Here is a 15,105-nt window from a genome sequence, read left to right as displayed (position 1 = left end):
TTGCCTTGGGAGGATTTGCTGGAGATGGTGCAGAGGGAGCCTATAATGAGGGGCACAGTTGAAGCAAGTTGCAGTATATTTAAAGGGGATGTGACGAATGGTTTGCATCCAGAGGTTGGAGAGAGGAACCATAAGTCAAATGTAAATATAAATAATTGACTGAGAGGTAGGAAACAGGCAGTAATGTTAAGTTTTCGTTTTGGGAATGGAGAAGGCTTGCAGCAGAGCTCACCAGGCATTTGGACAATAGGACCAAATGATCATAAGAATAAGGAGCAGAAATTTGGCCATTCTGCCCATCCAGTTTGCTCTGCCACTCAATCACGGCAGAGAACATTCTCAATCACAGTCTCTCGCTTTCTCCATGTAAACCTAATTCCTCTTGGTACCCAAGAGCTAATCTATTTGAGTCTTAAATATACATAATCACCTGGCCTCCATAGCCCTCTGTGACAATGAATTCGATAGATTCACCATTCTTTCTAGCTTAAAAAGATTTTCATTTTCTCAGTTCTAAAAGGTCTTCCCTCTACTCTAAGGCTGTGCCCTTGCATTACAGTCTCTCTTACCAACGGAACCATCTTCCCAACATCTACTCTGTTCAGGCCATTCAGTATTCTAAATAGGTTATTCCTGGGATCCTTGTTTCTTTTCTTCATGTTACATATAATTCACGTAGATCTTGCTGTGCAGGAGACAAATTCTTTTGAAATAATTGTAAATTGTGAGGTGGAGAGTTTCGAATTGCAAATATACATTGACTATTTGTGGGAGTGGATGGCGAGGTAGCAGATGATGTTCAAAACGCAGACGTGTGAGAGCAAGAGAGGGACATCAAACAATCACGAGAGGGAGAGAGAGAGATGGAGCACAATAGAGATTTGCAGGAATTGGGACATGGACAAGAAACAACAGAGATGAGGACAGATGAAAGAGGTTGTGGACAGTCCTCTCCAAGAGAAAAAGTTCGAGTCAGGGAAATCGGACAAAAGGCTGTACAGAGGAGGTAGGAAGGGCCTACTCGAAAGGTTAAAGGAAGAAGGAAAGTAAAGTAAGGCAGATATAAAGTGATGTCCAAATGAATTAACGGCTAATGTGAAGTAAAGCTTTTGCATATTGTCAGTCGTCAGGGTATGCAGTGTCGTTTCTGGAATTGTGGTGGGGGCACATACAATTGAGGAACAATGTATACTTATTTGCGTGAAAATATTTGCTCGGAAATGAAAAAAAATAAGAGATTGATACTTGGGAGATAAATCTGTTTCAGGCTACATGAATCTAAACGTTTCCTTTAGCTCCCAAACACTGCTGTGGTTTGATGATTTAAGAGGAGAAAAAGATTTAGGAGAAGTGCGTGTAATACCCTGGCTTAGAAATCGATGAGCGAACAACAGGGAAACGAGACTCGGTAAGGTAGCATCATTAACACAATGGGTTGACGAGTTACCATCGCGTAGAATCTCTATCATTGTTTTGGTTGGAGACAAGGGCCATTCAGCACCTCACCTAAAAACAGTGTTGTTTCAAACATCGACATAACAGTGTTGTTTCAAACTGAACACCAAGGGTGAGGTGATAATGACTTCTCTTTACATTTAGGCAGATTCTGTGCGAGTGTGATATCAAGGAGCCATAACAGTGCTGATGTCTATGGGTGTCCGGGGCAATCTCTCTTTTGTTTTGAAAACGATCTGGCACAAAGGAAGAGGTTTATGATTGGTGGAGGACAATATTTTCATTTCAAGAACATCTCTGGAGGTTTTCCTCAGGGAGTGTCTAAGGCCAAACCATCTTCAGCTGTGACATCAATGGCCTTGTTTCCATCGGAAGCTCAAATGTCAAGATGTTCGCCAATGATTGATCAATGTTCAGCTCCATTCTCCATTCCTCATATGTGGTATAGCCCAAATTGAAATGCAACCAGAATTCGTAAAAAAATCGAACACTTGTCTGTCAAGGGACAAGGAACATTTGTGCGACACTCATTCCAGGCAAAGAATGTCTCAAACAAGAAAAGATCTAACAATCATCCTATGCCCCCAATGGTGTTCTCATAAAGCAATTTTCCTTCAATACCAACATTTTGGGGGCTGTCATCTCGAAGAAGAGGGAATCTGACCCTAGCCTCTTGACACTCAATTTTGCTACTATTACTGAATACCCGAATTTTCAATAACCAGGGATGTACTCTTGAACAAATATTGAATTGGACCTGGACATATCTCAGGTGTGTTTGCCCGAGCGCTCAGAGGCTTGGAATCCTATAATTAATAGCTCACCTCCTGTTACCCCCTTCCCAAATCCTGTGCACTATGGGGAAAACACAAGTCAGAAAGGTGATGGGATAATTCCCACTTAACTGTATAAGGACAGCACCTAGACCACTCGAACGGCTGGTTATGGTCAAGGGACAAAGCAGCTTCCCCTCCCTCACACTCCCTCCCTGCTCCACGCTATTTTGAAATGCTTAAGCTTCTATTCAACAATCTCTCCTCCACCACCGAGGCGTATGCACGTCAGTGTTTACCATCCTGTGAATCGACTGCAGCCTTACCGAAGAGCACATTGAAAACCCATTACCTTTATCCCCTGGGGACACGAGAGACAGCAAAGGCAAATGTGGAAGCACCACTCGCAAATTCTGCTTCTATTCCCAGGCATACTCAACGTCCCGATTGGGAGCAATAACTTCAGTGCTGTTGGAACCAAAACCTGGAAATCCTCCTCGTGAGCAGCACTATTGGCATAGGGAGATCGTGCCGGGGTTCACGATATCAATTTACCCCAACTTGCCAAGAATACATTCATGGTTGGATGATAAGCAGTGGACATTACTCAGTTGTTAATAAATAATAATGTTCAACTGGCTCATTGTGAGAAGGTAGAGAGAGTTACCTTGGGAACATTTCATGTTTTCTAATCTGCAATTATCTGCATCCTCGGAACCTCCCAGGGAGTGGGACCCAAAACCTTTTAATATCTCTTACAATTGCTGAAATGGTCAACCAACAGCAATGAGGTCTTCCGCATCTCAGGGGTGGGGGACAAGGCACCACATTGTGATAAGTCTTCACAGTCCTTCTTCCAAGTGCAGAGGTATGCTTTTGTACAAATACGGGATATTAGGCTTTTTTTTGCGTTTACTTCCACAAATAATGGCACCAGGGTGATTCCTTTGAAACTGGATCCAAAAGCTACTGGAAATCCTTCAATGTTCACATTAATATAAGAGCTGTATTGGTCATTTAGCACTTTGAGTTTGCTCCATCCATACAATAAAATCACAGTTGAACATTCAACTTGGTCCCGTCCTCCCTAATTTCCATAACAATGCCAGACAAATCCACAAAGACACCTCTCCTAATCTCCGTACTAAATAATCGACCTCGAATCCCCAGACTGTGACTCCTGGTTCTGGACACTCCCACCATCGGGAACATCCTGCCTGCATTTATGCTATCTCGTCCTTTTACAATTTTGTAAGCCTGTTTGAGTTCCCCATCATTAGCCTTAACTGCAGTAAAAGCGATCTAATACAGTTAATCCATCCTCGTACATCAATCCCACCAGCCCCGGAATCGCCTGGAATTGCCTGGATTCACTCTATATTACAAATAAGTCGCTGCACACAACAGTTGAACAGTCATGAACCGTCGATAGATAACACTACCAATTGTAACAATAACAGTAAGTGGGTTACTCTTCAGAGGGTCGGTGTGGACTTGTTGGGCCGAAGTGCCTGTTTCCACACTGGAGGTAATCTAATCAAAAAAAAACTTTATTTAACGTTGGTAAGGCCATTGTTGTAGTATTGTGTGCAAGTCTACAATTTGCATTACATTAACAACATAATTGCACTGGAAATGGTGAAGAGTAAATATTCTAAGATTTTGCAAAGGCTGGAGGTTTTGAACCTGAAGATAATTTGGACAGACTGATGCTGTTTACTTGAGAGCAGAGGAGATTGTGAGGGGATATGACTGAGATGTGAAAAGAATAGTTATGAAGGGCATAGACAGAATAGATTGCTCCACATGATGGAAGGATCAGTGACGACAGCACCATTGATTTATGGTAAGGTTCAGAATGAGTAAGAACATTTAAGGCAACACTGTTCCAGCCCGGGAGTGATGGAAATCTGAAAGTCACTACCTGTAAGATTGTTCAAGGCAGAAACTCTATATACAAAAAAAGAAGTACTTAGATGTACCCTTACAATCCCAGTGCAAGAAACACTACATGCCAACTGCTAGAAACTAGGATTCAAATACTTTACTGACTGGTTTTAATCATCACAGACGTTATGGACTGAAGGTCTTTCTGCTGTTCTGCAGATCCCTATGGCTCTAATTACAAGGCCAAACATGCTGCTGGACGAAGTTCCAGTTCTTTCTGAACCATCCCACAAACCTTGGCTTCAGCTCCTCCGTGAGTAGGCTTCCTCCATTGCTTGAAGCTACAGCTTTATCAACAGCAATTATAATGAGTGTGAGGTAACTTATTTGTCAGGCGTGTGAGAATCCTTCAACAAGTCTTAGGATTTTAAAAATGTTCATTTTCCTCATTTTAGTGCACTATGTAAAACAAAGAACTTTTCTGTTACTTTAACATTGTTTTATGTACCTAGACATCGGCCCTGCATCTCTCGTGTTAGTCAATTAGTGGCTCATGAACTCTGTAAATTTTAAAATTCATTTCCATCACTGGATTTCTGTTTCAATGAAAAATATTTGCATACAAAGGAGCTATCAGAAACCATTTGCCTCGTGACAGGAAGAGCAGTAAACAATCTAAGTGTTCAAGTAGCCTTAACGTCAGTTCGGCAAAAACAAAACAATATTTCTCAGTGAAGTACTCTGCAATATATAACGATTCCCATTCACTCAATGAATTTGTGCTGACTGGACAACACAGAATTGTCTTCCACACCGACAGAATAATAAGTCAATTCCCTTTGGAGATGGTCGGCATACAGGATATGTTTCAGTATTTCAAGAGGATATACTCACTGGTACTTGCTGCTGTTAGTGTCCGCGGTAAGTGCTAATGTCCGCTATCAATTTTTACCAACAGCGTTACACATTTCTCTTAATCTCATGGGCAGTTCCCTCTCTTTTGAGTTTCATCCCTTCTTGTGTATGACCTCATGGAACCTCCTCACACTTTTGGATGTAACCATATGGTACATCATTCTGTACAGCAACAACTCAATGATGTTCTATAAACAGTTCAGCACAGTTACTGCACGAAGAATGGCAGCCACTATTTTACCTCTGCAACGTTTAATTTTCAACTTGTCGCAAGAAATGCCAACAAATTGATTCAGATTGTTTGAAACTGTGAACCAGATGGAACAGTCAGAGATAGTTTGTTTTAAATATTAGATCATAAATGTTTCATTCATAATAGTAGCTATTTATTTTATAATGCAGACATGTGGCATTCCCTGTCAGACACACACATAAATTCACTTCACTCTCACTCTCCCTAAACACAGTCTCATTATCTTACAGTCTTCCTCACGCAGTATTCCTCTCAGATGTAGTTAAACACACACTATCTCCCTCTCTCACATACGGACACGTGCAGATTCACTTTCTCAGAAGCACAGAATTTCACACACTCATTCTCACGCCCACACCGTCTCTCTCTGCCCACATGGTGTTCAGTTGTTTGAACAATCCCACATAACTTGTGCACATTCTGTCTCTTTCACACTCATCCATTCTCCTATGTATGCCCTCTTTCACTCACTCTTGCACACACAATCACAAACTCGCTGACACACAAAACCTCTTTCTCACACATGCATGAATTCACACAGTCTCACATTTCGACTCAATCGCTCCCACATGCAATCTTTCTCTGATAACACGATGGGCTCACAGACATGCTCACATACTCCTCCTCCTATACGTACACACTTGCATTGATGTCTTCACACAGATATTCATGCATGCATTCTCATAAATACAATCTCACACGTACATAAGCATTCATACAGAGTCTCTTAGATACACCGATTTATTTACTCAATCTCTTGACCAAGCTGTGTCAGATACATGCACATGCTGCTCAACCACTCTGATAATGCATCTGTCATCAACTGCCTGCGCCAAAGTAGGAATGGACTTCCTTCTTTGACTGGTGCAATCCCTCTCGTGTGGGGACCCCAAAAGTGCCGTTTGGAATGTGATACCTTGATTTTGATCAAGCAGCACGAAATGACCCATTAATTTCATTTTAATCTAAATGGTGGTTGCATGGCTCAGCTGGGGACATGTTGTTGTTTGAATTCGTTCATCGGCTGCACATTTCCATGTATGTGATAGTAGAGGCGCGTTTGAAAATTGATGTTGGAGGAGGCTGTGTTGTGTTTTCTCGGTGATGCACGATGTTGCTACTGTCTGACATGTATCCTGGTGTATAATAACCAACATGCATCCTCTTGTATGATAACCATGTTACCTTCATCAGATAACTTGGTGGCGATTGTGACATTGTGCTATGGAAAGTGCAGACCCTCCAGATGTGTCACTTGGTATTTCGTGGCCATGGCAACGGCAGATCTCCTGGTAGTGTTCCTCGACCTTTTACGTAGACATTTCCCTGTACTTTATTGAGTAGACTTTATATTCCTGGATAATATAGATGTGTGAGGACATTTACATTTTCCTGCTTTATGCAGTGTAGGAAGATGTGAGTACAGAGGTGAGGCGTACCCAGGCAGATTTTCTGAGTTTCCACATTGCATCCCATACATGGAAAGCATAGCTACGATTAAACGTCAATGGTTGAGGGAGCAACAAGTTGTAAATGTGATACAGATTCTGCTGCCAGATACTGCTCTGTCCAGGATGCTGGGAAGTCTTATGTGAGGTCATTCCTGTGTGTTGTCTTTCTATCCATCTATAAATCTGTTCATCTATCCATCTATTCATTTATCCATCTCTCCATCTATTGCTCTATCGATCTATCCACCTAATCGATCTATCCCTCTATCCATCCATCCATCTATGCATCTATCTAACTATCTACCTACCTACCCAACTATCTATCCACCTAACTACCTACCTATCTGCCTATCTAGTTGTCTGTCTGTCTGTCTGTCTGTCTGTCTATCTATCTAGCAAGCTAGCTTTTGATCGATCGATCTGACTGTCGATCTACTTACCTATCTACCTATCTATACATCTATATATGTATCTACTTATCTATTTATCCAGTTATAATTTAATTGATTATTCATTGCAACATTGTTCAGAAATATGGAAGGGAGGCTGGAATGTATAAATAATCAGTGGGAGATTGCTGTCGATAATTCCTTGAAGGGAGGTATGCGGGTTGCTGAAGTGGTTGAGAAAGAATAACTTATTGTTGACTGTATCTGTCGAGCCGTTATGTCCAGAAACAGGGACTTGAGCATGGAGTTCTGTATAACTTTAATTACAATCAAGATAGCGAAAGGAGCAGTGAGGATTCCATGTTCGGCATATCTACTGCAGTTCTGTGAAGATCCAAATGGCAAAGTTCATAAGGGGGGAGCGAGTAGATGTGGTTAATGTGGACTTTCAGAAGCTTTCGAGTCGGCCCAGAATAAGGGATTGCATTTTAAACCTAAAGTGAACATAATCATGGAAATGTTCTGGCAGGAATGAAGAAAAATTAGAAAAGAGGATATTCAGAGGATAAATCAACGGGTCGATTTCCCAATACGTCCACATGTCGAATAGGAACTGCAGAGATCAGAACTTGGAGCTCAATCATTCACAACACATCAAGGATATAGGCGTGGAAAATGAAAGTAACCTCTCTACGTTTGTGTGCAGCATAAAACTGGGTGGGAGGGAGCTGTGGAGCCTGCAGAGTTTCTTAATTGTGGTTTGGCCAAATTGTGTGAGAGAACATATCCATGGCAGATGCAGTTTATTGTGGATGGATAGACGAAAGAATATGTTCTCTGGGAACTGAAAGAAGAAGGCCAAATGTTATCTGAATCGTGATGGATTGGAAATGCAGCAGAGGCTCAACAAGATCTGGGAGCAATCGTTCATCAATCACTGACAGAGTTTGGATTAAAGCCAACCACAAGCACTCTAGCGTAGTAATCTCGGAAATAGTGTCTGCGTTACGATTCTCATATTTTCGGCAAAGGAACGCTAGGAATATAAGATGGTTTCTCGTGTGATTGTAAAAAAGGGGCCTTTTACACAAGAGACTATTCGGATTTTGAAATCACTTCTGGGAAAGAGAACTCTGTTCAGAAGATTTGGGCTTCCCCTGAGCGGAAACTGAACTAATCTGCTGACTGAGCGAGTAAATAGTGCAACTGGTTAGAAATTTATAAATAGTGCATGAGTGCGCATGGCGTGTGCGTGTGTGTAGACTGAAGAGCTTATTTTTTTTACAAGTATTGGAGAAGGCAAGATATATAAAATGCTGAAAATGGAAAAATAAGCGATGGGGAAGTTAAGAGTTGACAGTACAAAACTCAATGGTGCTTTACAATGTGCAATAAAGATAAAAGGACTATGGAAATATGGAAATATAGCATTGTCAACAAAACTGGAGACGCAGAAGCCGAAGTTTCTCTGGGGAAAGAGACACAGTGCCATAGACAGAAATATGGTAAAAGCCAGAGGAGCACAGATGTTAATGCACGCGTCATATGTCTTTCAGTAGAATCATAGTGAGTAAAAGTGAACAGAGTATCTGGCATACTTGTTAAGATATCGGGTCATTGCATTAAATACGAATCTATCTGGTTGGAGGTCAGAAACGGCAACCGATCTTGTTGGGCAATTAGTAAGAACCACCGAGGAGAAAGTGAGGACTGCAGATGTTGGAGATTAAATTCCAGAGTATGCTGCCGGAAAAGCACCATAGGACTTGCAGCATCCGAGGAGTAGCAAAATCGAGATATTGGTTAAACGCTCTTCATAAGGAATTAGTAAAAAAAAAACCCAAATAATGGGGAGGAAGTAGAAGAGGACATTTTTTGTCAGATTATGGAAATCTACAGGAGCAGTATTTGTCCACTTGGTGTTTCGGAAGATTGTTGTGTTTGTTGATTTCAATTATCCTCGCGGAGACTGATGAAAAGGTACACTAGTTTCCGAAGGTGGGATATTCTGTAATGTGAGTGGGAGGACTTCCTTGACCAGGGCATTTCTAGTCTTACAAAAGAGAGGGACGTGCTGTATATGATCCTACAAAATGAGATAGACCAATTGCAGAGTATCAGTGTGGAGAATCCTTTAGGAAATAACGAAAACAACTTAATCATTTTTGATATTCAGTTCAAACTATGAAAACGTCACTCAATGATTATGATTACATCCGGAAAATGTTCGATCTTGTGCGTTCAAAATATAAACAGGAGCACGTTGATTAGAAACGCACTAGGTAGATAAAACAATGCATGAAAATGGGAGAATTTTGAAAAAAAGTTGGATAGAGTGCATGCTTCCTACACGCCCATCAGAAATAAATTTTAGGTGACAAAACTGTAGTAATCTGAGTGATTCTGATGAGAAGATAAAAAAGGAAAATAAGTGGCGTGTGGTGCATTCCACGATAATAATAGCTATCAGAATCAGGAAGCGTATCTCAAACGCAGCAGAGAGGATAATATTCGAATTTGGAAGGCTAAGAGGATGCGTCCGGAAAGGATGATGTCCTGCCCTAAAAGAAGTATCAAAATGTTCTTCAAATATGTTAATTGCAAAAGAGTCGTGAAGGGCAGGGTGGGGTCATAAGGAACAAGTAGGATAAGCTGCCCACTCGAGGGATGGTTATGGCAGAGGTTGAAAAGTAATATTTTGTTATTGCCTTGGTCTATTTAGAAGATGGTGCCAATGGCCTCATTGAAAATGTGGGTGCTGAGTAACTGACCATTCTCCTAACAGATAAAGAGGATGCAGTGTGATAAGGGCTCTCAGCACTCTCGTTCGAGAAGTCTCCAGGCCGGAATGAGGTGCTTCAAAATTACTGAGAGAGGTGATAGAGCAAATTGCTGAACTGTTGCCCGAAATTTTCCAGACTTCTCTGAACACAAGATGACGGCAAGAAGCTAGACGATTACAAATGTCATACAGTTGTTTCAATAAGCAATGAAGAATAACAAAGTAAACTACACACATAGCAGTATGATATCAAATGGAGGAAAAATGATGGAGACCGTCATATCAGAGTCAGCTAAACATCCACCTGGATAAAATGTTTAGTTAATACTAGACAGTAGAGATGGTTTTGTTAAGTGCAGGTCGTGTCTGATAAACTTAATTGAGTTTTCAGATGAAGTAATGAGGCAGTGGAAGGGATCGTGCGGTGGATGCTGTACATGTGGATTTTCAGAGAGTTTTTGATGGAGTGCCACATGGCACGGTGGTTATAACATAAAAGTTTGAGATTGATGGGCTTTTAGCAACAGGGATTAGAAATTGGCTGAAGGATAGGAAACGGAGCTTAGGTATGGTTGGGAAGTTGTCAGATTGAAGACAAGTTGAGTGTGCTGTTCCCAAAGGGTCAGTGTTGAGAGGTTTTCACTTTTCCTGAGTTTATATACAATTTTCAGATTTTTGTGGAGGGTAAACTCTCCAGATTTGAAAATGATAAAACGATTGGGAGAAGAGTGAGTAATGAGGATTATGCTGACCATCTTCGAATGAATACTCATAAGTCGGCAGAATGGGTGGACACCTGGCAGATACATTGTATTGCCTAGGTATAGGAGACGATACATTTTGATGGACAGAACACAGAGAGGCAATACAGACTAAATGATACAACTTCGCTGAATGTTTAGGAGCAGGGAGACTTCGGGGTTAATGTGCGTTCAATTCAGTCGGTACTCAGGAAAGTTGAAACATCTTAGAATATCATAGAATCCCTCCAGTTTGGAAACGCATTGTACAGCAGGGTAGATGCGAAAGCAAGTCACATAGCCTTTTTAAAAGTATTTCAGATGAAAACTTGAAATGTCACAATATTCACAATTATGGGCTTAGTGCAGGAAAGCGGGGCAAGTATCGATTTACATACAATTAATTTTTTTTGAGAAGGCAGTTTTGTGTAGTCCAAGGGCCTTCTCTGTCGAATTGCAGTCAGTATTTCTTGGCAGTTTAGTATTTTTGGGCTGAAGGACCTCATCTGATCTACTTACTTTTGTAATTCCATAACAGTGCCTGTGAGGGCAGAAACCCTTTAAACATTGAAGATGCTATTAGATGTGACCTAAGATACCAAGGTAAACAAGTCTTTTTTTAAAAAATTGCTGGAATATGGGATGAGAATTCTTAGGTGTTTGCTCTTGACCAGTGCAATCTCATTGTTTCAAGAGCTTTTCCTATGGTATTACGTTCAATGACTCGATGGCAAACAGACAAACAAATAATTCAGTATATTGGATTGTGTGGTAAAAAGGGGAATTCATTTCAATAGCCATTGTACACGTGCCTTACTGAAATGATTCTTTTGTTCATCAGGTAGTTCTTCTCTTTAATCTCACTTCTTCAGGTTAATCTAACTTCCTTGCAGGAGGCACAAACTGGCTTGTCTCTGAGTTCGGCAGGTTACTGGAGGACTGAAGCGTTCTGCCAATATCGTGCACACCCACAAGATGTCAACCAACCAGGAAGCAATCAGAGAGACCCTGTTTAAAGGCTGATTTCTATCAAAGCTGATTTTCTCTATTGTCTATAGTGCTGGGACATCCACAAACAGCTGTCCACTTGGAGACCCTGAAGTCTTCAAGATTCAAAATCGAGTTCAATAATCTCAGAGCGTTAATACTCCATTCCTTTGTTTGGACACGACATGCGCTATCATGAAATGGGTAACATTCAGCACAGCCAACTCATTCTCACAAACCCAGAGGCCCCATTATAGCCTGTACAGTGTCTTTTCTTGCCTGGCTTCCCAATATCATTGCTTTTGCCGACCTATCATTTTATTTCCCTGTCTCTCTCAGTTCCTGCACTACTTATCTGATCGCTCTTTTCCCCGCCCACCACAGCGACACCTAACGACCCATCAGCAGCATACATGCCTAATTTTCCAAGCTGCTTCGAGTTCGGAAGAAGGGTGACTGCACTCGAAAAATTAACTCTGTTTTCTCTCCAGAGGTGTTCACATACCTAATGTGTTTCTGCAACAATTTGGTCTAACTCCATATACCAAAGAAAAGTATCTTTGGCTGGCATCCCTTTAAACTTTGCAGAACATTTCAATCATTCTCTCAGATTTAAAATTAACAAATGATCCAACATTCTATAGTCCATTGGTGCTGGTACATCTGCAAAGCCTTCCCCTTGGAGACCCTGAAGTCTTCAGGATTCAATCATGAGTGCAATAATCTTAGAGCATGAAAACTCCATTCCATTTCCACTCCATGGAGTTCAATGAAGATAAATGTGAGGCGATTCACTCTGGGAAGAATGGAAAGATTCTTGGTTCCGTGGATGTGCAGCGGGACCTTGGTGTCCAAGTATATAGATCTATTAAAGTTGCCATCCTGGTTGATAGCGCTGTTAACAAGGCATGCAATATGTTAGGTTTTATTGGAAGATGGATTGCGTTCTGGAACCATGATGGTCATGCTGCAAGTTTACGAAACGCTCGTGCGGTCTCACTTGGAATTTTGCATAAATTTCTGGTCGACCTATTACAGGAAGGACGTGGAGGCATTGGAAAATGTGCACAGGAGATTTACCAGGATGTTGCCTAGTCTAGAGGGAAGCTGTTATTAGGAAAGGCTGAGGGACTTGGGTCTGTTGTCTTTGGAGAGAAGAAGGCAAGGGGAGATTTAATACAAACATACAAGAGTGAGATAGGGTGGACGGTGATAGTCATTTCCGTAGAATGATGGTATCGGCTTGTACGAGAGGGCATAGTTGCAAACTGAGGGGTGATAGATTTAAAGTAGATGTCACAGGTAGGTTATTTTCTCAGAGAATTCTAATGGCGTGGAATGCCCAGCCTGCCAATGTAGTAAATTCAGCTAAATTAGGGGCATTTAAACTGACTTTTGATAACCATATGGATGATAATTAGGAAGTGGAGTGGGATCAACCTAGATTTGTTCAGAGATCAGCACAACATCGTAAGCCAAAGGCCCTGTTCTGCGCTGTATTGCTCTATGTTCTACTCACTTTCATTCGGCAATTGATTTGCACGTTTTTTTCTGTAGTTATACTTTTTAGTATCTACCCAGAATGATTTACTCCAATACCTCAGACCATACCCGTAATTCTAGAGCCACTAACATGTGGAGATGTTCTACCTCTAAATACTCTGTCTTTTCCTTGTGATATATTGAAGACTTACAGCACATCTGTCGCAACATTACTTTTCAAATTCGCAATAAGACCGGGCAGAATTTCGATGTGCTTTCTTAAAACGCCTGATCCAAGAATTAGAGAAAACATTGTCATTTATCTATTCTGTACACTTACAACGTGTCTGAACTTCATAACATTGAGGAAGTATTGAGGTTTCCACTTACAATGCAAAGGCTCTTGTCCAATTGATGGGCATATGGGATTTGAATAGTGAGTTGGCTAGTTTTGACTAATGCACGTGTGCATATTTTTCTCCCTGCAAGTTCGATATATCCTGCCCAAGGTGAGCTGACCACATCTGATCACAGTACGCCAAGGAGGAACTACCCAAGCTTTTGTTTATGAGCACTGATATAGATATTTGAATGAAGTGACAAATAGAGACAAACAGGTACGACCTTGTGGGGATTACTGAAACATGGTGACAGGAAGCTCACATTTGGGAGTTAAATATCCAAGAGAATGCAAAATTCTGAAAGGACAGACAAGGAGGAACAGGAAGTGGAGTTGCTTTAATGATGAAGAATATCATCAAGGTAGTATTGAGAATTGATATTGACACGAAGGACAAAAAATAGTTGATCTTTCTGTGAGGAAGTAAAAAGCAAGGTACTCCTCCCCCTAAACAGGAACAATTTACAGGAACCTGAGGAGTACTTACAAAGTAAGGCATAACAAACAAGGGGGGAAAAGAGGACTGCTTGTGAGAAAGGCGCAATGGCAATTATGGACGATTTAAACATATGTACTGTTAGGATTAATTAAATGGTTTGGATAGCCTGGAAGGGATGTTCAGATTATTTCTTAAAGCAACATGTCATGGAGACAACAATAGAATTGGTAACTTTTAGATTTGATGTTATGCAACAATGAAACACTGATAAATGACCTTGTCATTTACGATCCACATGGAAGCAGTGACCTCAACATACTCGAGTGAAAACAGAGCCCCATTCAAGTGTTTTAGTGTTGGGCAACGGCCTGAGAAGAGGAGGTCTGAGACAGGAGTTGGCCCGAGGACTTTGGGGGAAAAAAATTGAAGATCTGGAAAAGCTGAAGAACAGTGGCAAATGCAAACAGAGGGAGGTGCTAAATATATTTCAATTGAAGTATATGAATTGTATAAAGATGCAAAATCGTCCAGGAAGTCACAGAGAGCATGAAGACGAAACATTTCATGCCGTGAAGGTCAGTGAAGCGCGGGAGCATTGGGAGTATTCTTAAAGTCAGCAAAGGTTAACTAAGGACAGAATCAAAAGAGCTACAATGAACCGAAAAGGGATATTAGGAGAAAACACTGATACCGAAAGCTTCTATAAGTGTATAAACAGGAAGTGGATAGTGGAAGTAAATATTGCACCTAAGTAGGTCCAAAATGACAAACAATAATGACAACGCAGCAATGACAGAGGTCGAAAACCAATACTTTGTCTCAACTTTCACAGTAGAACAACATAATGTCTTCACAAAAACTGCAGGTCCAGCAGTGAAACCTGATTAAATTACCAAAACTAGGGATAACCTTTGGAGTAAATTGATAGGATTAAAGGCAAATAGGTCCAGATGACCTTCTACCTAGGATATTAAAGGAGGTGCCAGCAGAGTTATTGGAGGCATAATTTATGATTTCCCAAGATTCGCTGGATTCAGGACAGCTTCATATGGATTGGAGTCTTACAAATGTCACGTTCTTCTTCAATAGAAGAGATAGATGAACTAAGGAACAGTTACTTTGATCTCTGTAACAGGGAACTGGATGGAGTCA

This window comes from Chiloscyllium punctatum, chromosome 43 (genome assembly GCF_047496795.1).
Source record: "Chiloscyllium punctatum isolate Juve2018m chromosome 43, sChiPun1.3, whole genome shotgun sequence".
In the NCBI taxonomy this organism is placed as follows: domain Eukaryota; kingdom Metazoa; phylum Chordata; class Chondrichthyes; order Orectolobiformes; family Hemiscylliidae; genus Chiloscyllium; species Chiloscyllium punctatum.
The sequence above is the reverse complement of the archived record's forward strand: the minus strand, read 5'-3'. Positions refer to the sequence as shown.